Here is a 25,375-nt window from a genome sequence, read left to right as displayed (position 1 = left end):
TGTAAATTTCGTATTTTATGAGCTTCATGGCTATTCCAAATTCTGAACCTATGTGGAGGAAGTACCGGAAGGAGTGAACCGATATATCCCATCTTTACAGCAGATCTTGTATTGATAGAAATAATGGGATGTTTGAAATATAAAGAGAATCGAATGCTTATTTCGGATTTGATAAACGTTTTTGTTATTCAAAACTTTGACCCTTTCTGGGGAGATAGCAAAAAGAATGGTCCGATCTCTACCGTCTTTATAACAGATCCTGTGTTGATGGAAATATTGAGATGTGCTAAGTCTCAATGGATTCGGATGTTAATTTCGTGTTTTATGAGCTTCATGGATATTCAAAATTTTGATTCTTTGTTGGTTGAGGTACCAAAAGGAGTGAACCGATATATTCCATTTTCACACCAGACCTTGGGTTAATAAAATTATTGAGATGTATGAAATTCGAAGACAATCGGACTCTTAAATCTTCTTTTAAGAGTTTCAATTATTTAAAATGTTAACCCTTTGTGGGGGGAGGTACATGATGCAGTGAATCGATATTGTCCATTTTCGCATCTGGCCTAGCACTGATGCAAATATTGGGATTTGCAAAGTTTACACAAAATCGGACCATCCTTTCTCTTTCTCTAAAATAGATTTTTTTTTTAAAAAAAAATTCGACCTTTTGTGGGTGTGGTACCAGAATGATTTTACCGACATTACCTATCGATGAACTCGATCTAAGTTTGATAAAAATTATTACGATGTACCCAGTTTGGACTTAATCGAATACTCCCTTCGAGAGAGCGCACCAGCCAGATAGACAGACAAACGGACGGACGAATATCGCTAGATCGACTCCAAATGTCCTGATAGGGATTTGGTCCAAAGAGACCTGGAGTCTAAAACCGTTATTTCGATGAGGCACGTTTTAGCCCTCTATACCCTCTGAGGGTATAACTAGGCACATGTCTGAGGGTGTAATAATGCCTATAGTTTTGATGATGACTCAAGAAAAATTCCTTAAAAATCCACGAATATAGCTTTGATTATCCATCTAGAAACAATCGTATAGAAATGCACATTCAACAAATTTTCGTAAATCTCCCCTTATAGCTTTGATGGTCCACCTAGGAAAGTCCCAAAAAGTTCACTTCCATGGTTTTGATGAAAAAAATAAAATAAGAAAACTTCATAAAAATTCATTTCTCAATAAAAAAATCCAAAGAAATCCATGTCTAAAGCATTGTTGTTCATCAAGAAAAACTCTTCAAAAAAAATTATGCCTTAAGTTGGGGTGGCCACTCTGGAAAAATTACAAAAAATCAATCTCAAGAAAATTCCTTAAAAATCTACGGCCATATCTTTAAGGTTCCTTAAAGAAAAAATAAATCCAAGCCCAAAACTTTAATACTCCCTCCCCTCCTGTAGAAAAAAATCTTGAAAGAATCCACATTCAAGAAATATAATCGCTTATACCAATTATGGTGCCTCCAGAAAAGTGTCAAAAAGAAAAATTTCTTCAGAAACCAAGTCTAAAACATTGATGGACCTTAAAGATAAATTGTTGAAAAATCCACGTCCCTCAAAAAACTTCTTAAAAATGTCACGCCCAAGCGAGCAAAAGTCCTAAAAACTACGTCTAAAACTTTGTTAGTCGTTAAAGAAAACTTCCTTAAAATCCCGAACCATGACCCATATCCTCAAGAATAATGATTAAATACATCACATCTACAGTTTTAATGTACCTTTAAGAAAACCCAGAATTCTTTGAATATGGCTTTGATGGTCTTTTTAAAAAAATTCATAAAATCACCCCTATGACTATGGATAGATTTTGTTTTGATCGTCCCTAATGAAAAATGCCTAAAAAATCCATGTCTAAACTTATACGGTTCCTAAGCAATATTCTTACAAAATTCACACCTTAAGTTTAGATGGTTAAATGCCGTTCAAGAAAATCTGAATAAATCAATCTTGTATAGATTTAAAAATATATAAAAATTGCCTTTATGAAAAAAAATTAATTCCAATTATAAGCCCTCAATAATGTAGAACTTAAAACATATTCCGAAATTCCCACATAAAAATCCCAAAACAAAAAATCCATGTTACAATTTAAACGATTTTTTCCGTAGAAAAAAAATACCATTACACGAAACCTAAATCATTTCTGATTTACAATGTTGCCGATAGGTAGCCCCTTTCGGTCGGTATCTTTTTCATCTTTCCTTGCAACACAGGTTGACATTGTTTTTTCATTCCTTTTGAAGGGAACACAAGAAGTCTACAAGAATATCCTTTTAAAGTGAAAAACATAATTTTGCCCTTAAAATGAACCAACGACCGAGTGCGTACGGATGGGAAACAAATTCATAAAAATGTCATCGTCGAGTCGTTATCTTTATAAAATCTCATGAAATTGATAAGAACGACTTTAAAAGAAGGAGAACACATGAAAAATACCCAGGCAAGGTTCATTGAGAATCGAATGGAGTGAAGTGGAAAATGAAATTAAAAAGAAGCAGTTATTTTTTCTTAATTAATTTGATGCGATAAAATAAGAGAACAAGATTTTTCGAAAACAAACCCTACAACGCACATGCCCAGGGGCACAGTGGTTAAGGAGAACTAAAAAATATATATATTTAAAAAATCCACGTCCATTTGGTCCTTGGAAAAAATATTCTTTAAAAAATCCACGCATCGTTGGTACTTGGAAAAATTATTTTTTAAAAAATCCACGTTTATTTGGTCCTTGGAAAAAATATTCTTTAAAAAATCCACGCCCCGTTGGTGCTTGGAAAATTATTTTTTAAAAAATCCACGTTTATTTGGTCCTTGGAAAAAATATTCTTTAAAAAATCCACGTTTATTTGGTCCTTGGAAAAATATTCTTTAAAAAATCCACGTTTATTTGGTCCTTGGAAAAATATTCTTTAAAAAATTCACGTTTATTTGGTCCTTGGAAAAATTATTTTTTAAAAAATCTACGTTTATTTGGTCCTTGGAAAAAATATTCTTTAAAAAATCCACGCCTCGTTGGTGCTTCGAAAAATTATTTTTTAAAAAATCCTTTGGTCCTTGGAAAAATTATTTTTTAAAAAATCCACGTTTATTTGATCCTTGAAAAATATTCTTTAAAAAATCCACGTTTATTTGATCCTTGAAAAATATTCTTTAAAAAATCCACGTTTATTTGATCCTTGAAAAATATTCTTTAAAAAATCCACGTTTATTTGGTCCTTGGAAAAAATATTCTTTAAAAATCCACGTTTATTGGTCCGTTCGTCCTTCAAAAAAATATTCTTCGAAAAAATTCAGGTTTATTAGGTCCTTGGAAAAAATATTCTTTAAAAATCCACTTTTGTTGGCCCTTGGAAAAAATATTCTTTAAAAAATTCATGTTAATTGGTCCTTGGAAAAAATATTCTTTAAAAAATCCACGTTAATTGGTCCTTGGAAAATATATTCTTTAAAAAATTCTCGTTTATTGGTCCTTGGAAAAAATATTCTTTAAAAAATCCACGTTTATTGGTCCTTAAAAATACTCTTTAAAAAACCCACGCCTTGTAAGTCCTTGAAAAAATTATTCTTTAAAAAGTTCACGTTCATTTGGTCCTTGGAAAAAATATTCTTTTAAAAATCCAAGTTTATTTGGTCCTTGAAAAAAATGTTCTTTAAAAAATCCACGTTTATTTGTTCCTTGGAAAAAATATTCTTTTAAAAATCCACGTTTATTTCGTCCTTGAAAAACATATTCTTTAAAAAATCCACGTTTATTTGGTCTATGGAAAAAATATTTTTTAAAAAATCCACGTTTATTTGGTCTATGGAAAAAATATTTTTTAAAAAATCCACGTTTATTTGGTCCTTGGAAAAAATATTCTTTAAAAAATTCAAGCCTCGTTGGTCCTTGGAAAAATTATTTTTTTAAAAATCCACGCTTATTTCAGTCCTTGGAAAAAATATTCTTTAAAAAATCCACGTTTATTTTAGTCCTTGGAAAAAATATTCTTTAAAAAATCCACGTTTATTTGGTCCTTGGAAAAAATATTCTTAAAAAAAACGTTTATTTGGTCCTTGGAAAAAATATTCTTAAAAAAATCCACGTTTATTTGGTCCTTGGAAAAAATATTCTTAAAAAAATACACGTTTATTTTAGTCCTTGGAAAAAATATTCTTTAAAAAATCCACGTTTATTTGGTCCTTGGAAAAAATATTCTTTAAAAAATCCACGTTTATTTGGTCCTTGGAAAAAATATTTTTTTAAAAAATCTGCGTTTGTTGGTCCTTGGAAAAAATATTTTTTTAAAAAATCTGCGTTTGTTGGTCCTTGGAAAAATTATTCTTTAAAAAATCCACGTTTATTTGGTCCTTGGAAAAATTATTCTTCAAAAAATCCACGTTTATTTGGTCCTTGGAAAAATTATTCTTTAAAAAATCCACGTTTATTTGGTCCTTGGAAAAAATATTCTTTAAAAAATCCACGTTTTTTGGTCCTTGGAAAAAATATTCTTTAAAAAATCCACGTTTATTTGGTCCTTGGAAAAAAATCTCGAAAAAATATTTTTTTCTATTTTGACCCACTGTGGCGATAAGGCCTGACAAACAAATAAAACGCTTCAACGTAAAGTTTGACAAACATAACTGATAAAGAACACAACCATGGAACCAAATTAACAACTGCCAGCTGCATTGAAAAAAAAAAAACAGTCGAAAGACGAATTCGTTACGTTTTGAAAAATTATTTCGAATTTATTTACACAGAACTTGAAATCATAATTTTCAAGTGATGGTGGATAAGATCACTTCAAACAGAGAGTGGGTATATTTGGGCAATCGTCACCTCCTTGGAGTTCGTCCAATGGTGGCCGTTAAAAACAAATACACTTCAGTGGAGTGTGGGAAGGGGTGAATTGGGAAATTTTCGTTGGCTAATTATAAACCTGTTCAGTTGTCGAAGGCAGCGTTGACGATAATGACGATTTGATGGTGACAATAATGAGGCCATCAATGATGATGATGATCACCATCATCATCACCATCATGATAACCATAATCCAAGGGGACGTTAAGGTGTCAAAAGCACCGCATGGGGTTAATGGAAAATAAATGGAGGAGAACTTGTATGGGATTTAAAATTTTAAAGATATTGGATTTTGAAGGCTGCAGATTTTTTTTTCGATTATTTCAAAATAATTTTTTTAATTTTTTTTTAATTAATAAAATTTATTATTTTTTTCAAAAAAAAATATTTCCTAGAGGCTATAGTTTTTTGGAGTTTTTCAGTTGGGGAAAAATATGATTTCTTACCGTCCAAGACCTCTAGGTTCCCCATACTGAGGTTTTTCACCTCTGGTAATGCTATTTTAGCCCTATCTAGACGTCTCTGGTTCAGTTTCAAGATAATACCCCATCTCATCACCTCTAAAGACCTCCTTAAACCATCCTAAGACCTCAAACCGGTAGCTAGAAGATCCACATTTATTTCTTCTTCCTGTCCGACGATGTGTTTTTAATTTCTTTCCATTTTTCCCAGAAATATCATGTCATAAATTTCGAATACGAGGCACACCATGAGGTGCTGGCTATGTTCGTGTTGCATGAATGAACTCCATCGATAAATGGATCTGTGTGTGTGTTTGTAAACGCAAAAAGGTGATGCATAAATGACCGGTGCCGGTGTGTATTTTTCATAATTTATAACTTCCCCATATCATAAAACTGTCATATATTGAGGATTTATTATTAAAACTGATAGTCATCATCGTCGTCACAACCATTTCAAATCTTGATGGATTTCCATCGATATGATTCCCCACCCCATTACCCCACCGCCTCATCCGACACGCACACAACACCACAGGTTGGTTGTGGCAAAGCCTTGGCGTATAGCAGCACTTAAGGTGTCATAAAATTTGTTCAATTTCACATTTAGCATTTCTCAGAGCATGCCAGGGAGACAGCGGAGGGGGCACGTAAAATTATATTCCGAGGGGAGGTATGAAAAAAATACAAAATTCCCAAATACCAAAAATCTGGATTTTTCTAAGAATATTTTTCCAAGGACCAAAAACGAGGACTTTTTAAAGAATAAACAAGGACCAAATAAAGTGGGTTTTGAAAGTACATATAAGGAAAATTAAATTATTAAAATTAATAATTAAATTATATAATAATTAAATTATTTAAAGAATATTTTTTCCAAGGACCAAATAAACGTGGATTTTTTAAAGAATATTTTTTCCAAGGACCAAATAAACGTGGATTTTTTAAAGAATAATTTTTCAAGGACCAAATAAACGTGGATTTTTTAAAGAATAATTTTTCCAAGGACCAAATAAACGTGGATTTTTTAAAGAATAATTTTTCCAAGGACCAAATAAACGTGGATTTTTTAAAGAATAATTTTTCCAAGGACCAAATAAACGTGGATTTTTTAAAGAATATTTTTCCAAGGACCAAATAAACGTGGATTTTTTTGAAGAAAACATATTTTATCTAAGGACCAAATAAACGTGGATATTTACAGAATATTTTATCCAAGCACCAAATAAACGTGGATTTTTTTAAAAATAAATTCTTTTAAGGACCAACTTAACGTGGTTTTTTTTGTCAATAGGCGAGCTGGAGGGCGAGGGAGGCTATTGTCAATAGGCGAGCTGGAGGGCCACGTAGTCTATTGTCAATAGACGAGCTGGTGGGCCAGGGAGTCTATTGCCAATAGGCGAGCTGGTGGGCCAGGGAGTCTATTGCCAATAGGCGAGCTGGTGGGCCAGGGAGTCTATTGCCAATAGGCGAGCTGGTGGGCCAGGGAGTCTATTGCCAATAGGCGAGCTGGTGGGCCAGGGAGTCTATTGCCAATAGGCGAGCTGGTGGGCCAGGGAGTCTATTGTCAATAGGCGAGCTGGTGGGCCAGAGAGTCTATTGTCAATAGGCGAGCTGGTGGGCCCATTGCCGATGGGCGAGCTGGAGGTCCAGTGGGTCCATTGCCGGTGGGCGAGCTGGAGGTCCAGTGAGTCTATTGCCAATAGGCGAGCAGGTGGGCCAGAGAGTCTATTGCCAATAGGCGAGCTGGTGGGCCAGGGAGTCTATTGTCAATAGGCGAGCTGGTGGGCCAGGGAGTCTATTGTCAATAGGCGAGCTGGTGGGCCAGAGAGTCTATTGTCAATAGGCGAGCTGGTGGGCCAGAGAGTCTATTGTCAATAGGCGAGCTGGTGGGCCAGAGAGTCTATTGTCAATAGGCGAGCTGGTGGGCCAGGGAGTCTATTGTCAATAGGCGAGCTGGTGGGCCAGGGAGTCTATTGTCAATAGGCGAGTTTGAGGGCCAGCGGGTTTATTGTCAATAGGCGAGTTGAAGGCCAGTGAGTCTATTGTCAATAGGCGAGTTGGAGGGCCAGCGAGTCTATTGCCAATAGGCGAGCTGGTGCGCCAGGGAGTCTATTGTCATTAGGCGATCTGGGGGCCAGGGAGTCTGTATTCTCAACCACGTATTTTTATATATTTTTGAAGGACTTAAAAAAGCTTCGAAATTAATTTTTAAGGAATATTTTCTCAAGGATTTCAAGGAGATTTTAAGAAATATTTTTCAAAATTCGTAAATAAGCTTTTAACGAGTTTTGGAAGGCCGAAAGGACCTCGAAATACGAATGAGGCTATAGAAATGTTATATACTATTTTTTTATTTATTTCCCCAAAATTATCATACCCACCTCTCCTTTAATGTCTAAATTAAAACCACTTTCAGATTGTTCGCATGGCGTGTGGGCAGCAGCCACCACGACATGGTATTGGAAATACTATGAATATGGCAATCTTAAGTGTTGTAACAACAACCATTTAAGATTATCCCATTTATGGTTCGATCTGATGCATGTTTTTTCTACGACAAAATATCCTCATCTGGAGGCTAACAACAAACTTCCTTTTCAAAAAAAAAATTTTTGGCATGGCATCACCATCATCATTAACTCGTGTTCTGAGACACAAATCCAGTTTCCTTTCAGATTTGATAGGTGGTTCCATTAGAGAACACCAATGAGTGTGCGGAATGTCTGGAATTAGTATGTCCCCCCAAAAATAAGGTGGGTAGTAAGTGAAGTTACATGGAAACTCCATGTCGAACCACATAAAAAATCTATCTCTGGTGTAGTTGTTGTTGGTGTTGTTGCCACAATATTTAACAGAGCACTCAATTCAACAATTATTATTATTATCATTGTTGGTGGTGTTGTTATTATTGTTATTTATCTTTATATAGAAAAAAAAGAGGTAATAATATTAATAGCAGCATTGCAGCTCAGCATGTTGTTGTCGTTGTTGCTGTTATTTTTGTTGTCACTCTTGTCGTTCGGGGTATTTTTTTTTTTTAATTTTTTTGTGTTTTTGTCGTATCGTTTCGATTCGATTTTTTCTGGGTGAATGTTGAATTCCATTTATTATCCGCATTCAAGTCGATTTTTAGATTCGAGTATCCGATAATGTCATAAATGTGACAGCGATAATAATCATCAACAACACCATGAGTGGTAGCAGGAGAGGGAGGGGAGGGGAAGGCACGGGGTAGGGGAAGGGGTACAACTTGTGTAGAAAATAAAAAAATATAACAAATGATTACGTGCCTGAATTTCGTTCAATACATTGGGGCGGATACGGAATTGGTGGGTAGTGGAGAGGGGAGGGGGAAATCAATAGATAGCGCATTTAATGGTTTCAACGGTTATGGTATTGGGTTGGGTTTTGAAAAAAAAAAAAAAAAAACAGCGCTCTGACATTTCCAATAAAACAATGGAAATAATTTTTACAGTTATGGTTTTTTAATACTTATCGAAATGAAAGGAAGGAGATACTAGTTTTAGGGCAAGGTGGCTTAGGCAAAGGGGAAAATGAAGAAAGGGTTGAGGGTTGGGGATTAAGGATAGGAAAATATATATTTTTTCCCGAAACCTAATTCAAAGGCGAAAGGGATATTTTTAAAAAGGCGACCTCAGGAAGGCTCAGAAGCCAGGGAGTCTATTTTAAATAGGCAAGCTGGAGTTCCAAGGAGTCCATTGCCAATAGGTGAGCTGGAGGGCCAGGAAGTCTATTGTCCATAGACGAGCTGGAGGGCCGGGGCGTCTATTGTCAATAGACGAGCTGGAGGGCCAGGGCGTCTATTGTCAATAGACGGGCAGGAGGGCCAGGGAGTCTATTGTCAATAGACGGGCAGGAGGGCCAGGGAGTCTATTGTCAATAGAGGAGCTGGAGAGCCAGGGAGTCTATTGTCAATAGAGGAGCTGGAGGGCCGGGGAGTCTATTGTCAATAGAGGAGCTGGAGAGCCAGGGAGTCTATTGTCAATAGAGGAGCTGGAGAGCCAGGGAGTCTATTGTCAATAGAGGAGCTGGAGAGCCAGGGAGTCTATTGTCAATAGAGGAGCTGGAGAGCCAGAGAGTCTATTGTCAATAGAGGAGCTGGAGAGCCAGGGAGTCTATTGTCAATTGAGGAGCTGGAGAGCCAGGGAGTCTATTGTCAATAGAGGAGATGGAGAGTCAGGGAGTCTATTGTCAATAGAGGAGCTGGAGAGCCAGGGAGTCTATTGTCAATAGAGGAGCTGGAGAGCCAGAGAGTCTATTGTCAATAGAGGAGCCGGAGGGCCAGGGAGTCTCTATTGTCAATAGAGGAGCTGGAGGGCCAGGGAGTCTCTATTGTCAATAGAGGAGCTGGAGGGCCAGGGAGTCTCTATTGTCAATAGACGAGCTGGAGGGCCAGGGAGTCTATTCTCAATAGACGAGCTGGTGGGCCAGGGAGTCTATTCTCAATAGACGAGCTGGTGGGCCAGGGAGTCTATTCTCAATAGACGAGCTGGTGGGCCAGGAAGTCTATTGTCCATAGACGAGCTGGAGGGCCGGGGCGTCTATTGTCAATAGACGAGCTGGAGGGCCAGGGCGTCTATTGTCAATAGACGGGCTGGAGGGCCAGGGAGTCTATTGTCAATAGAGGAGCTGGAGAGCCAGGGAGTCTATTGTCAATAGAGGAGCTGGAGAGCCAGGGAGTCTATTGTCAATAGACGAGCTGGAGGGACTGGGGAGTCTATTGTCAATAGACGAGCTGGAGGGCCTGGGGAGTCTATTGTCAATAGACGAGCTGGTGAGCCAGGGAGTCTCTATTGTCAATAGAGGAGCTGGAGAGCCAGAGAGTCTATTGTCAATAGAGGAGCTGGAGGGCCAGGGAGTCTATTGTCCATAGATGAGCTGCAGGGCCAGGGAGTCTATTGTCAATAGACGAGCTGGAGGGCCAGGGAGTCTATTGTCAATAGACGAGCTGGAGGGCCAGGGAGTCTATTGTCAATAGACGAGCTGGAGGGCCAGGGAGTCTATTGTCAATAGACGAGCTGGAGGGCCAGATAGTCTATTGTCAATAGACGAGCTGGAGGGCCAGATAGTCTATTGTCAAAAGACGAGCTGGAGGGCCAAGGAGTCTATTGTCAAAAGACGATCTGGAGGGCCAAGGAGTCTATTGTTAATAGACGAGCTGGAGGGCCAGCCAGCGGGTCTATTCTCAATAGACAAGCTGGTGGGCCAGCCAGCGGGTCTATTCTCAATAGACGAGCTGGTGGGCCAGCCAGCGGGTCTATTCTCAATAGACGAGCTGGTGGGCCAGCCAGCGGGTCTATTCTCAATAGACGAGCTGGTGGGCCAGCCAGCGGGTCTATTCTCAATAGACGAGCTGGTGGGCCAGCCAGCGGGTCTATTCTCAATAGACGAGCTGGTGGGCAAGCCAGCGGGTCTATTCTCAATAGACGAGCTGGTGGGCCAGCCAGCGGGTCTATTCTCAATAGACGAGCTGGTGGACCAGCCAGCGGGTCTATTCTCAATAGACGAGCTGGTGGGCCAGCCAGCGGGTCTATTCTCAATAGACGAGCTGGTGGGCCAGCCAGCGGGTCTATTCTCAATAGACGAGCTGGTGGGCCAGCCAGCGGGTCTATTCTCAATAGACGAGCTGGTGGGCCAGCCAGCGGGTCTATTCTCAATAGACGAGCTGGAGGGCCAGATAGGCGATTCAGAGGTCAGCTGGTCGTTTCAGTTTTTTTATTATATAATTATTTTTAATTACCTTGAAATGCCTTATATGGAATAGGGAGTTCTTCAAAAATACACAAACAACAACGTACCTGCAAAGATAAAGAAAAAAAGGGTGTTGATAATTATTTTTTTAAAAGTCGTCTGAAGAAATAGCTCTTAACAAGAAACTAGCCCACCAAAAAAATGTTTACATTGCACTTCCGACACAGATATCGTTAACAATTGTTAATAAAAAAATGTAGGCAACAACAACAAAAATTCAAAAACAAAAATGGTATATTGGAAAAATTATCAGTATAAACAAGAATGTATAAAATCATAAAATCGCACCCTAAGATGATTTGTAAAAAATACAGCTATCGACATTCAGAGTTTTGTGGTTATTTTTTACAGTCGATAGGTGGAGAGTATATTTTAAAGGACTCACAGAGTTATATTTTTTTCATAATTTTTAATTTTTTCCAAAATAAAAAATGGATGTGCACAGACAGACAGACAGACAGATAATCGTGGACATTCTAAGAATATTTTTCAAGGACTATTAAAGATATACAGGGTGAGTTTAAAAAAAATGGCAACAAAGTCAAACGCCATACTTTTTAAATATTTTTTTTTAATTTTATTGAATGAAAGCAAAAAATGGCGGAAATAGCATAAAATTTTAGAATAAGTTAAGATTTGTTCAAATTAGTCACCTTTGGCATGACTTATGGCCTTCAAACGGCCAATAAAACCGTCACACGCTGCTCGAAAGTTGCTCGCCGGTATTTTGACCCATTTCCGGTGAAGCGCTTGCTTGAGGTGATCGACACTTTGGTGTTTTCTAGTGCCAATCTTGCTTTCCAAAATACTCCAGACACAATAATCCAACGGATTGGTATCCGGAGATTTTGGTGGCCATTGTGCGCTGGAAATGACGCCAGGAACCTCATTTTGTAACCAAGCGCGTGCTGAGTGCGATGGTGCTGAGTCTTGTTGGAATGTCCAAGGTCTCCCCTCCAGAATATTTTCGCAATAATATTCGGCATTTATTCTGATGCCACGATCGATTAATACAAGAGGGGGGCGACCATAGCCTGTTATGTCGGTCCACACAATAACCATGGCTGGAGCCTGAGTTCTGCTGGCCACCTGAAGGTGTACATTTTCAGCTGACCTCTTTGGCAAGTAAACACGATCTAATTGTTTGTTTACAAACTGCTGGACAGGACAACAAATGTTTTCTCATCGGAGAAACCCCAATTCCGCAATGCACCACTTTCGTCCAAGCGAAGCAACTCTATAGCTCTTTTGAGTCTATTTTCTTTCTGTTGCGGTGTAAGTTCTTGCACTTTTTGGAATTTCAATGGCTTCATCCCGAGCTCATTTTTCAATATTTGCCGAATGGGATATGGCGATATGTTCAGCTCACGAGCCATTTTTCGTCCACTGCGACGCGGGCTTCGATCAAGGTGCTTCTTTACTTTTCGGACCATTTGTGCTGATGTTGCTGTTTTCTTCCGTCCACTTCCTTGACATCGGGCTACGCTACCAGTATCACGGTAACGTGCGATTTATTCACATTTAAATGCTAGAGTGCTCTAACGATAGCCACCTGCGGTTTTCCAGCCAAATATAAAGAAATCCCATTATCACCCTTCGATTCCATCGCGAACAACTTTTTTCAAGAAAATTCTCAACAAAATGCTTTTGGACGCTTGTAAACAATATAATGAGCTGTCACTGGAATAATTTTAACAGCTGTCGGACGAGTAGCTTAGAAATGACAGCAGTCTGAAGTTGATTACAGTTTTTTCATCTCACCCTGTATATCTTATGGTATATATTAAAAAATGAGAATTTTAGGGTATATAATTCTTATAAATACATTTTTCCATATTCCTCTCAATTTTTTAATACAATATCCACTCCTTAATCTTCTCTTTTAATCAAACACTTCATAAGCGAATCAAAAACCTTTTTTTCTTCTTTCGTAGAATTGCCATCAAATAAAAATATGCCATTTTGGTGATCTCTTAAGAAGATTACTTATGAACTGAAGTTAAGAACTTAAGCCCTTTCATATTTCCATGTCAAAACTACATATCTCCCTACCAACTTCCCCACTCTACCTACACAGCCGTCATATTATCACTTCGCGAAAATCTAAGGTAAGCCAAAGAAGGAACAGCTAGAAGAGCTTAGAACTAACAGAGACAACAACGAAAAAAAAAACTCAGGTCTTAGCTCACAACATGGTTACAACTATTAATCATATCATAATGGCAAAGCTAGAGCTATATCAGAATAACACACACACACAGATACACTCTCATACATTCTGACTACACGCTAAATCATATGCGGTTAATCCTCACAACATGAAGAAAAATTGCTAGCGAAAAATAAAGCTCAAACAATTGCAGCTTAAATTATGTTCCAGCTTGAGAATGCAAATCCTCGGAAGAGCCATGAAAAATTGTTGGAAGATTGCTGGGGTGGATGGAGGTGATAAATAATAAATTCGAAAAATGGAAATAATAAGAAAAGTCCACAAAAATGATAATCTAAAAGGAAGAGCAGCCATAGCAGACATTTAGGACGTCTGACATATGGAGAAGGCCCTGAGAAGGTTGTCTTTGTCTAGAAGACCTTTAGAAGGTCGTCTACGTCTAGAAGACCTTAAGGAGGCATTCTGTGTCTAGAAGACCTTTAGGAAGACCTGTATAGAAGACCTGTAGGAGGTCTTTTATGTATAGAAGACCTGTAGGAGGTCTTCTATGTATAGAAGACCTATAGGAGGTCTTCTATGTATAGAAGACCTATAGGAGGTCTTCTATGTATAGAAGACCTATAGGAGGTCATCTATGTATAGAAGACCTGTAGGAGGTCTTCTATGTATAGAAGACCTATAGGAGGTCTTCTATGTATAGAAGACCTATAGGAGGTCTTCTATGTATAGAAGACTTAGGAGGTCTTCTATGTATAGAAGACCTATAGGAGGTCTTCTATGTATAGAAGACCTATAGGAGGTCTTCTATGTATAGAAGACTCATAGGAGGTCTTCTGTGTATAGAAGACCTATAGAAGGTCTTATTTTTATAGGAGTCCTACAGAAAGCCTTCTACGGATAGAAGACCTTTAGGAGGTCTTATCTGCATAGAAGAGGCCTTCTATGTATAGAAGACCTATAGGAGGTCTTCTATGTATAGAAGACCTATAGGAGGTCTTCTATGTATAGAAGACCTATAGGAGGTCTTCTACGTATAGAAGACCTATAGGAGGTCTTTTACGTATAGAAGACCTATAGGAAGTCTTCTATGTATAGAAGACCCCTGGGAGGTCTTCTACGTATAGAAGACCTATAGGAGGTCTTCTATGTATAGAAGACCCATAAGAGGTCCTCTATGTATAGAAGACCCATAGGAGGTCCTCTATGTATAGAAGACCCATAGGAGGTCTTCTTTGTATAGAAGACCCATAAGAGGTCCTCTATGTATAGAAGACCCATAGGAGGTCTTCTATGTATAGAAGACCTATAGGAGGTCTTCTATGTATAGAAGAACTATAGGAGGTCTGCTATGTATAGAAGACCTATAGATCTTCTATTTATAGAAAACAAATATGAGATCTTCCATGCATAGAAGACCTATAGGAGGTCTTCTATGTACAGAAGACCTATAGGAGGTCTTCTATGTATAGAAGATCTACAGGAGGTCTTTTACGTACAGAAGATCCATAGGAGATCTTCTATGTATAGAAGATCTATAGGAGGTCTTATCCGCATAGAAAATGTCTTGTATGTATAGAATACCTATAGAAGGACTTCTATGTATAGAAAACTCATAGGATGTATTTATGTCTAGAAGACCCATAGGAGGTCTTCTATGTAGGTTTGGAAGACCTACACCTATAGAAGACCTATAGGAGGTCTTGGGGGCTTCTATGTATAGAAGACCTACCATAAAAGACCTTTAGGAGGACTTCTAACCATAGAGGAACTTTAGTAGGTCTTTTAACCATAGAAGGCCTCTCTGTATGGGAGACCTAGAAGAGGTCTTTAAAGTATAGAAGACCTGTTTTGTTTCTCCCAAATCACTGTGCCCTCCAAACCAAGAAAACTTCTACACAATAACCACAGAGATTTCTTCCTAAGATGAGCGAGCGACTAATCCAGCATCTCCAAAGCGGCCTGGCTCTGCCACTCAAGCATAACCGGCACGCCACACCATCAACCGAAAACGATTGGTTCTACGTGATTGCGTGTCAAATTGGTTACGTGTCTAAAGTTTGATTTCATTGATGTGGAGTGGAGTGGAGAACAAAAAAAAAACGCTTCACCCAAATGGACCACAAGGAACACCATTATTACGCCAAGTCACAATTCAATCTTTTGTGGTCACAGAGAAAAAAAATCGGAAAAATTAAGAATAAAAAAAATCAAAACCAAGGAAACTGAATCATAAAAATAAAAAGTTTCTTAAAATGTTGCTTATCACAAGCTAGGGTTCTTGGCAATCGCCTAGCTAGCTGACTGGCTGGCTGGCTGGCTGGCTGGCAACAAAAGCACAATTTTCTTTGCTTATCCACGGCTCAGCTGGAAAGCAAAGTGAAATAATTCCCGTTCCCATTCATTGATCGTCAATGGACGACAAAGTATTTTTGTACGCGCATGCGCAACCAATCGCTTGATTGGTTTTTATTATTGTTTTTGTTTTTTTCTTTGCGTTACTTCCTCTTCAAATCGGTATTTTTTTTTTTAAATATGATTTGTGAGTTTCTGTTTTGTTAAAGCATTTATGGAGTTGCGCCCATGACCGTACCACGTTAAATGTGTAAATATGAGTTGAGCCACCACCACCAACGGCTAGAAGTGGAGGTGCCTGGGATCAATCAGATGCGATTAAAGCGTTACATTAATCTCACACTAATTTAACAAAAAAAGGAACAACAATAGCAACAACATGAACACACAAAATATAAATGGAAAATTTCTCAAAGGGGTTTTTAGAAATTGAAACATGTATGGAAGAAGTCCCAGAGGATCTTGAGCCCCAAGGTCGTCTATCTTAAGGTCCCAAATGTATACCATATGAAAAAGACCTCTGAAAATAAATAAAGAAGACCTTTCGAACGGTGTTTAGAATATAAAGGTTCTCTCAAAGGTCTTCCAACTATAAAGGATCCTCAATAGAATTTTTTCTATAAAATACCTCTCAATTGAAATGAAGCTATGTGCGATGGTTTATCAGTAGAAAATCGTTCAAGGGGTCCTACAACTATGAAATAACTTACGACCTCCAATAGGAGAAGGCATATAGGAGGTCTTCTTTGTATAGAAGACCTATCGGAGGTCTTCTGTGTATAGAAGACCTATAGGAGGTCTTCTTTGTATAGAAGACCTATCGGAGGTCTTCTGTGTATAGAAGACCTATCGGAGGTCTTCTGTGTATAGAAGACCTATAGGAGGTCTTCTATCTATAGAAGACCTATCGGAGGTCTTCTATCTATAGAAGACCGATCGGAGGTCTTCTATCTATAGAAGACCGATCGGAGGTCTTCTATCTATAGAAGACCGATCGGAGGTCTTCTATCTATAGAAGACCGATCGGTGGTCTTCTATCTATAGAAGACCGATCGGAGGTCTTCTATCTATAGAAGACCGATCGGAGGTCTTCTATGTATAGGAGACCTATATAAGGTTTATATGTATAAAAGACATATAGGAGGTTTTCTATGTATAGAAAACCTATCGGAGATCTTCTATCTACAGAAGACCAATAGAAAGTCTTCTATCTATAGAAGACCAATAGGAGGTCATCTATGAATACAACACCCATAGAAGATCTTCTATGTATAGAAGAGCCATAGGAGGTCTTCTATACGAATTTTTAATTTTTAGAAGATCATTCAAAAGCTCTTCCCTGGGAAGGATCATTACAAAGTTTTTAGAATTTTTGATAGGCCTATCAAAAAGTCACCTATTTTGAGATAAGCTTTTTTCTTTTCTTTTCCATTGGTATAGGAACTCTAAAAGAATTCTCAAAATGTCTTATATCTCTACAAGACCTTGGGCAGGTCCATCTGGATTTTTTTATCTATAGAAAATTCCTGAAAAATGTAAAAAAAAATCCACGATTGTTAAAGACCTGGAAAAATATGTTCCAAAAAAAAAAAAAGAAAACACGATCCTGGCAGAGCTTGAAAAAATATGTTTCAAAAAATACACGATTCTGGTAGACTTTTAAAAAAATTGTTTGAAAAATTCATTCTTGAAAAATATGTTCCAAAAAACCCATGAGCCTGGTAGACCTTGAAAAAATGTGCTTCACAAAAACCACGATTCTGGGAGACTTTGAAAAAAAAAATTGTTTGAAAAATGCAGGTCTCTGGTAGACTTTAAAATAATATTCTTTTAAAAATCCACGATTCTGATAGACCTTAAAATAATATTCTTTTAAAAATCCACGAGATATGTAGACCTTGAAAAAAAGAAAAAAATATTCTTTAAAAACTCCATGATTCTGATAGACCTTAAAATAATATTCATAAGAAATCCACGATTCTGATAGACCTTAAAATAATATTCTTTAAAAACTCCATGATTCTGATAAATCTTGAAAAAATATTCTTTAAAAAATCCACGACTCCGATAGACCTTAAACAAATATTCTTAAAAAATCCATGATTCTGACAGACCTTGAAAATAATATTCTTTTTAAAAATTCATGATTTTGATAGACCTTGAAAAAATATTGTTTGAAAATGCCACGATTCTGATAGACCTTGAAAATATATTGTTTAAAAAATCCACGATTCTTAAAAAACTTTAAAAATATTCTTAAAAAAATCAACGATTCTGATAGACCTTGAAAAAAACATTGTTTAACAAATCCACGATTCTTATAGACCTTAAATAACATATTCTTTAAAAAATTCACGACTCTGGTAGACCAAAATTTCTATCTTCTATCCTCACAGAGGTTACCAATATATTGAAGACCTCTCAAACGAATCTTAATTTATAAAATGCTTCACATATGGGGATCTATCTATAGAATACCATTAAAGGTCTTTTATCTATAGCTGATCTGTCAAATGGTTTCAAAACTGAAATATAAGTCAAAACCTTCCAAAGTATCTTCCATATGTATAAGACTTTTTAGAGGTCTTCCTAAAACAATTCAGCGCTCAAAAGGTTGACTTTCATAAGAAAACTTCTCAAAGAGTTGTATATCCATAGCAGAACTGTCAAAAGACCTCATAACTAGAGAATATCTCTCGAAGGTCTTCTTTACCAAGAAATCAATTAAATGGACTTCTGGAGGTCTTTATCTATATTAGACCTCTGAAAAGGATTTTACCCATGAAGGTCTCTCCATAGAATTTTCATAAAACAAAAGACATCTCAAATGGTATTCAATCATGATAAGTCCTCAATTCTTCACAAAATGTCTTCGATATATAGTAGAACTTTGAAAAAGATTGTTCATCAGTGGAAGACCTTTCAACTGGTCTGCCAACTATAGAAGTCGTCTAAAAAGGGGTCTCAAAACTCCTGACTATGAAATACATCTCAACAAAATCATAGTATTACCCACCCCCAGAAGAACCTCGCACAATAAAATATTTTTTGAGACCATACCCATAGACTGGAGATTCAATTTATAGAAGACTTAAAAACATCCCAGAAGACATTTCAAACTATCTCCCACGAATGACAACCATTTGTGCATAAAGAACACCTCAAATATGGCCTTTGTAGTGCCCTATCAGAAGGTCTAAGAACTACAGAATACCTCTCAAGTGGACTACCATAGAAGGACCAATTTTTATTTTTTTTTTTTATTTGTCAAAGTTTCCCATTGATAAAATACTACTAGAAGCGTTCCATATTCAGAAGAATTCTAGAAGACTTCTATTTTTCGATGACCTCCTTAATGTCTTCCAAAGACATTTAACATTATCAAGGTCTTCCTAGAATAAAGGATGTCCTCAAGATCTTCTATGGATTGAATATTTCTTCAAGATCATCTATATCTTCCAAAGGCATCTAAGGAGTGGAAGACCTCCAAAAATTCTTCATGAGGATTTTAGAAGGTCTTATAGCCAAATAATAATACTTTTAGGATCTCTTAAATCTATATAGTGAACTCTCAGGAGATATTCGAACTATGGAACACCTTTCCAGAAGTCTTCTATAAAACAGATAATTTTAGAAGCATTGAATATATCTAAGATCGTCGGAAAGAGAAAGAAGAATTCAGAAAAGGGCTTTCGAAGTTTGTTATAATCCAAAGATTTCTAAAGTTTTCTATAGTTGGAAGATCCTGCGAGAGCAAGGAGATCCTTTATATAACCCTTTCCAGAATACCTACAATATATAGAAGTCCTATCGAGAGATCTGCAAAAGAAATGCGATTTTCAGAAGGGTTTTGGAATAAAAGAGCTTTTAAGTGAAATAAGACTTGTAAAACTGACTTCTTCAAGGTCCTGTTAATTTTGAAATCCCCTCAAAAATGTTTTTTATCCTCTCAATAGTCAGCCAATTAAAGGCGGACTCCTCCAAAAACTTCGAAGGCCTTTTACCTATAACGGGGTGTCAAATGATTTTCTTTCTATTTTCTGCCTCAAGATATCTCAAAGGGTCTTCGATTAATTAAAGGAACCTTGAAAACATCTCCATTATAGGAAAGGCCTCCCTTTCAAACAGTCTTCCTATTAGCGAGGACTTCCAAATATGTTTTCAGTTTTTGCAAGGTATTCGAACATTTCTCGTATCTATGGAGGTCCTCCCAAATTCCCTCTCTGAAAATCTTCACAAAACATCATCTCTAGATCGAAGGAGAAACCTCTTGATATATCCCTATAAGAACTAAATATAATTCGTAGATCAATAGATCTGTAAGGGGTCATCTTTAGAAAGACTTACAGAGTATAGTTTGCAAACCACCATCTTTAGAGCAAAGACCTCTCGTGAAATTCTCTTCCAATATCTCTATTGAGAGATCTATTTCAAATCCTTTTGATAGCCAGAATATAAAGAGGACCTACGGAGGCTGTAAAAAATCTCTCAAATAAGCCTCTGTAGAAACTTCCACGAATCTTCCATCTGTTAATGACCTCCCCAACTAACTTCGTGGGAGACCTTGTAGCAGATTCAAAAAAATTAATATAAAGATTTCCTTTTGTCCTTATTTATTCCTTTAGAGAGCTCTTTTACTTAAAGGCTGTTTTTATACCCTCAGTCATATGGCTAGTGAGGGTATATATCATTCGATACGGCCAAAACGTTTTAAGACATTTGGAGTCGATCTTGCGATGTCCGTCTGTCTGGCTGGTCGGCAATACCGACTGATTTCATTTAACTTCTTTTAATCATAAAATGTCCTTTAGACGGTCTTCTTCTTCTTCTTTCTTTAGGGAAGACCGATATGAAATATTCTAAATAAAGAAGCCTTTAGGGAGTAGACCTCCAGGAAGTTCTCTATTTATAAAAGTCTTCTAAATAAAAAAAATGGAAGACCTTTTTCCGTGAGCGTTCATTTCATAGAAGATCTTTAGGAAGTCAACTTAGCCCCTCACCCTGCTTTAGGAGGACTTCCATCTATACAATCCATAGACAACGATCTAAAATCCATAGACAACGTTTAAAGAACTTTCCCATCCTAAGTTGGTATTTAGGCAATCTTCCGTCTATGGCATATTTTAGGAGGTCTTCTGTGCATTCAAGACTTTAGGAGATCTTCTATATATAAAGATATACAAGGTTCACTAATATTAAAAGATATTGGCAAGGTCGCCTGTGTGTGGAAGACTTCTATGTCTAGCAAACTTTTAGGACTCAGAACTTCTTTGACGTGGAAGACCATTTGAGGGATCTTCTATTGATATTCAAGGTCTGGTTTCGACCGAAGGCGATTTGAGATATCAGCTACAAATAGAAGTCCTCTAAAGATCTGCAGTAAATATATTTTTCTTTTAGAGGTATTCAATAGATATAAGTCCCATTGAAAGACCTTTTACAGTTCGAAGAAGTATAAGAAGTCTTAAAAAATGAGATCCTTTTACAGATATATGTTCCAGTTCCCATTCCTCCATCTTCACAAGTCCGCTTAAAAATTCTCCTGCAAATTAAAAACCCCCCTAAATGTTTTCCCTTGAAATTCGGTTTTAATGAAAAATTTCAAGCATTTCATTAAGAAATACGTACAAAAGCCTTGCATGCTTGGCTGGAATATAATCAGGAAAAATAACAACAACAACAACACCAACTGATAGCATTTTAATTAAAAACACAAAAATTTTAACACTGACACACTATTCCCGGTGGTGGACATTAACTGGTTTGCCCTCTGGCAGATTTCCGAATTGAATTCTGAGAGTGCTGAAAGTGGCAAACAAGAGAAGTGTTTTAATTATGGGCAAATGTTGAAGTGAGTGACTGGCTGACTGGATGGCAGGATGGTGGACTGAATGGTATTTCGCATTGCTGATTGCATTAAAAATTTCGAAATAAGAAAACAAGGAAGAAAGAACGAGGGGTAGAGGGATAATTTGGAGTTACATTTTTAAACAAAGGGAGCCCTGATTGTTCTTCTTAAGAAGTACCAAATGATATGGAAATAAAAGGACCGAAAAAGAGAAAATGGTTTCTCTTTCAGGACCCCTTTTGTAAAACGAATATTTTTTAAGAATTCTATTTCCCCAAAAGATCAATCTCCCCATTTTCAATATATTTCAGAGAGCTCTTACATTTGGCTTAAGGAAACGTAAAAAGATGGCATAAAAAGAAAAAAACAACTTTACCCTACCAAAGAATAGCCTACAAATGAAGACCGAAATGTATATGAACAATGACACACACACTCACATATGAATGAATGCTGCTGGGCTGAAAGCATTCAAAAGCCAGACAGGAACAGTCAAAGGGACAATCTCTTAAAGCCAAGTGACAGGCAGACAGCATTTTTGTCTGTTGGCCACGAAATCAACGAAACTTCGTTGCATGGCACACATTTACCATTACTACCACGACGAAGTGTAAAAGAGATTCCATCGGAAGATGAGACTCGTAAGGATGCATTGTATTTTAAGAATAATATGGCAGAGAGAGTAGATGCGGATAAACACTTTCTGGCAGGCCAGGCGTCAAAGTGGCGACACACGTCATTTTGTTGGCCAGGGTTTTAAATGAAAAGGTTTGCGTTTTCAAATCGATGATACAGGTTGTTTAAGGGATAAAGAAGACCAACAAGTCAAATCATGGAAGAGCTTAAGGTCTTCTTCTCATTAGAAGAGCTTAAGGTCTTCTTCTCATTAGAAGAGTTTAAGGTCTTCTTCTCATTAGAAGAGCTTAAGATCTTCTTCTCATTAGAAGAGCTTAAGGTCTTCTTCTCATTAGAAGAGCTTAAGGTCTTCTTCTCATTAGAAGAGCTTAAGGTCTTCTTCTCATTAGAAGAGCTTAAGGTCTTCTTAAGCTTAATGTCTTCTTCTCATAGAAGAGCAGCTTAATGTCTTCTTCTCATAGAAGAGCAGCTTAAGGTCTTCTTCTCATAGAAGAGCAGCTTAAGGTCTTCTTCTCATAGAAGAGCAGCTTAAGGTCTTCTTCTCATAGAAGAGCAGCTTAAGGTCTTCTTCTCATAAAAGAGCTTAAGGTCTTCTTCTCATAGAAGAGCTCAAGGTCTTTTTCTCATAGAAGAGCTCAGGGTCTTCTTCTCATTAGAAGAGCTTAAGGTCTTCTTCTCATTAGAAGAGCTTAAGGTCTTCTTCTCTATAGACGAGCTTAAGGTCTTCTTCTCTATAGACGAGCTTAAGGTCTTCTTCTCTATAGAAGAGCTTAAGGTATTCTTCTTAGAAGGCCAGAAGATCTTCTCATTAGAAAACCAAGAAGGTCTTCTCATAGAAACCTGTTGGTCTCATCAAAGAAGACCTGATGGTTTTTTCATAAAAGACCAGAAGGTCTTCTCATTAGAAGACCAAGAATGTGTTTTCATAGAATGCCGGATGGTCTCCTCACAGAAGACCTGTTGGTTTTTTCATAGAAGACCAGGAGGTCTTCTCATTAGAATACCAAGAAGTTGTTTTCATAGAAAGCCGGATGGTCTTCTCACAAAAGACCTGTTGGTCCTCTCATAGAACACTGGAAGGTCTTTTCATAGAAGACGGGAATTTTCTTTCAATAGAAGACCTGTTAGTCTTCTCATAGAAGACCTGTTGGTTTTCTCATAGAAGACCAGCAGAAGGTCTCCTCATGGAAGACCAGACCAGAAGGTCTTCTCATAGAAGACCGGACCAGAAGGTCTCCTCATGGAAGACCAGACCAGAAGGTCTTCTCATAGAAGACCGGACCAGAAGGTCTTCTCATAGAAGACCGGACCAGAAGGTCTTCTCATAGAAGACCAGACCAGGATGTCTTCTCATAGAAGACCAGACCAGGAGGTCTTCTCATAGAGACCAGACCAGGAGGTCTTCTCATAGAAGACCAGACCAGAAGGTCTTCTCATAGAAGATCAGACCAGAAGGTCTTCTCATAGAAGATCAGACCAGAAGGTCTTCTCATAGAAGATCAGACCAGAAGGTCTTCTCATGGAAGACCAGACCAGAAGGTCTTCTCATAGAAGACCAGACCAGAAGGTCTTCTCATAGAAGACCAGCAGTTGGTCTTCTCATAGAAGACCAGCAGTTGGTCTTCTCATAGAAGATCAGCAGTTGGTCTTCTCATAGAGGGATAGTCTGTTTTCTCAAAAAAGACCAGTAGAAGGTCTTCTTGTAGAAGACCTGTAGGTCTTTCCATAGAAGACCTGTAGGTCTTTCCATAGAAGACCTGTAGGTCTTTCCGTAGAAGACCTGTTGATCTTCCCATAGAAGACCTGTTGATCTTCCCATAGAAGACCTGTTGGTCTTCCCATAGAAGACCTGTAGGTCTTTCCATAGAAGACCTGTTGGTCTTCCCATAGAAGACCTGTTGGTCTTCCCATAGAAGACCTGTTGGTCTTCTCATTCTCATAGAAGATCAGCTGAAAGATTTCTGATAGAAAACCAGAAGAATGACTTCTAATAGAAGACCTGTGGGTCTTCTCATGGAAAACCTGTTGGTCTTTCCAGTAGTAGGTCTTCTCTTCTAATAGTCCTTTAGTATATTTGGGTCTTTTCATAAAAAAGTCCTTTTGCGGATGTTTGTAAAAAAATTTCTCATAGAAGTCCTGTTCTTCAACATCTGTTCACTATAAATCTCACATATATCATTGCAGTGTCATGTCAAACTAGGTATCACATTTAATTAGATAATGACAGTCAAGTATTTTAAATGATTCCATGTCAAAGCATTTTCTTTTTGTCGGAAAGCGACAATGACAACTGTGACCGTCGCTGTTGGCATTGACACCTCTCTCGTCATTATCTTTAACAAGAAATGTATTTCAGTTGATTTACTCCACTTATCTAAAATGGATGATGATCATCCGGTCATTAACAATAGTTTAAAATTGTTTTGAAATAATTAAAGTCAATTTTTACACTATACAAATATTTTGACTCAGATCCAAAAATAATTGATGTTGCAGTTTCAAATTGAGGAACTACATCGCACTATGGGTTTTTTTACGTTTATTTTGGCATAAACTCTAATTTCAAAGCTATTGAATTGAAATTTGGTTTGTATGCATTTTTTATGCTTCCAAGATGACCTACCAATTTTCATATGATTTGGGGCACTATTTCATATAGCTGCTATATAGCCGATCTGGCCGATTTGACCCAACTTTTTTGTTTATGAAGCTATTGAAGTGAAATTTGATTTGTATTCATTTTTTATGCCCCCAAGATGACCTACGAATTTTCATATGATTTGGGGAACTATTTCATATAGCTGCTATATAGCCGATTTGGCCGATTTGACCCAACTTTTTTGTTTATGAAGCTATTGAAGTGAAATTTGATTTGTATTCATTTTTTATGCCCCCAAGATGACCTACGAATTTTCATATGATTTGGGGAACTATTTCATATAGCTGCTATATAGCCGATTTGGCCGATTTGACCCAACTTTTTTGTTTATGAAGCTATTGAAGTGAAATTTGGTTTGTATTCATTTTTTATGCCCCCAAGATGACCTACGAATTTTCATATGATTTGGGGAACTATTTCATATAGCTGCTATATAGCCGATTTGGCCGATTTGACCCAACTTTTTTGTTTATGAAGCTATTGAAGTGAAATTTGGTTTGTATTCATTTTTTAAGCCCCCCCCAAGATGACTTACGAATTTTCATATGATTTGGGGCACTATTTCTTATGTAGCTGCTATATAGCCGGTCTGGCCTATTTGACCCAACTTTTTTATTTA

At 37.3% G+C, this 25,375-nt stretch overlaps 2 protein-coding genes and 1 non-coding gene across 3 annotated transcripts in view; 2 read left to right on the top strand and 1 right to left on the bottom strand.

The window, feature by feature from the left end:
* LOC101900564 (bone morphogenetic protein receptor type-1B) overlaps window positions 1–25,375 on the bottom strand; it is a 472,784-nt gene that overhangs the window by 325,892 nt on the left and 121,517 nt on the right. The window lies entirely within an intron of this gene.
* The window catches only part of LOC101901643 (probable cytochrome P450 4ac1), a 181,999-nt gene that overhangs the window by 40,346 nt on the left and 116,278 nt on the right, over window positions 1–25,375 (top strand). The window lies entirely within an intron of this gene.
* Window positions 14,223–14,340, top strand: LOC131803864 (small nucleolar RNA SNORA11). The gene has a single exon (XR_009342805.1). It is a non-coding gene; the product is annotated as a small nucleolar RNA SNORA11 (small nucleolar RNA).

The sequence above is a fragment of the Musca domestica genome, unplaced genomic scaffold (assembly GCF_030504385.1).
Source record: "Musca domestica strain aabys unplaced genomic scaffold, Musca_domestica.polishedcontigs.V.1.1 34, whole genome shotgun sequence".
Classification (NCBI taxonomy): domain Eukaryota; kingdom Metazoa; phylum Arthropoda; class Insecta; order Diptera; family Muscidae; genus Musca; species Musca domestica.
This window is presented reverse-complemented; position numbering and strand designations above follow the sequence as displayed.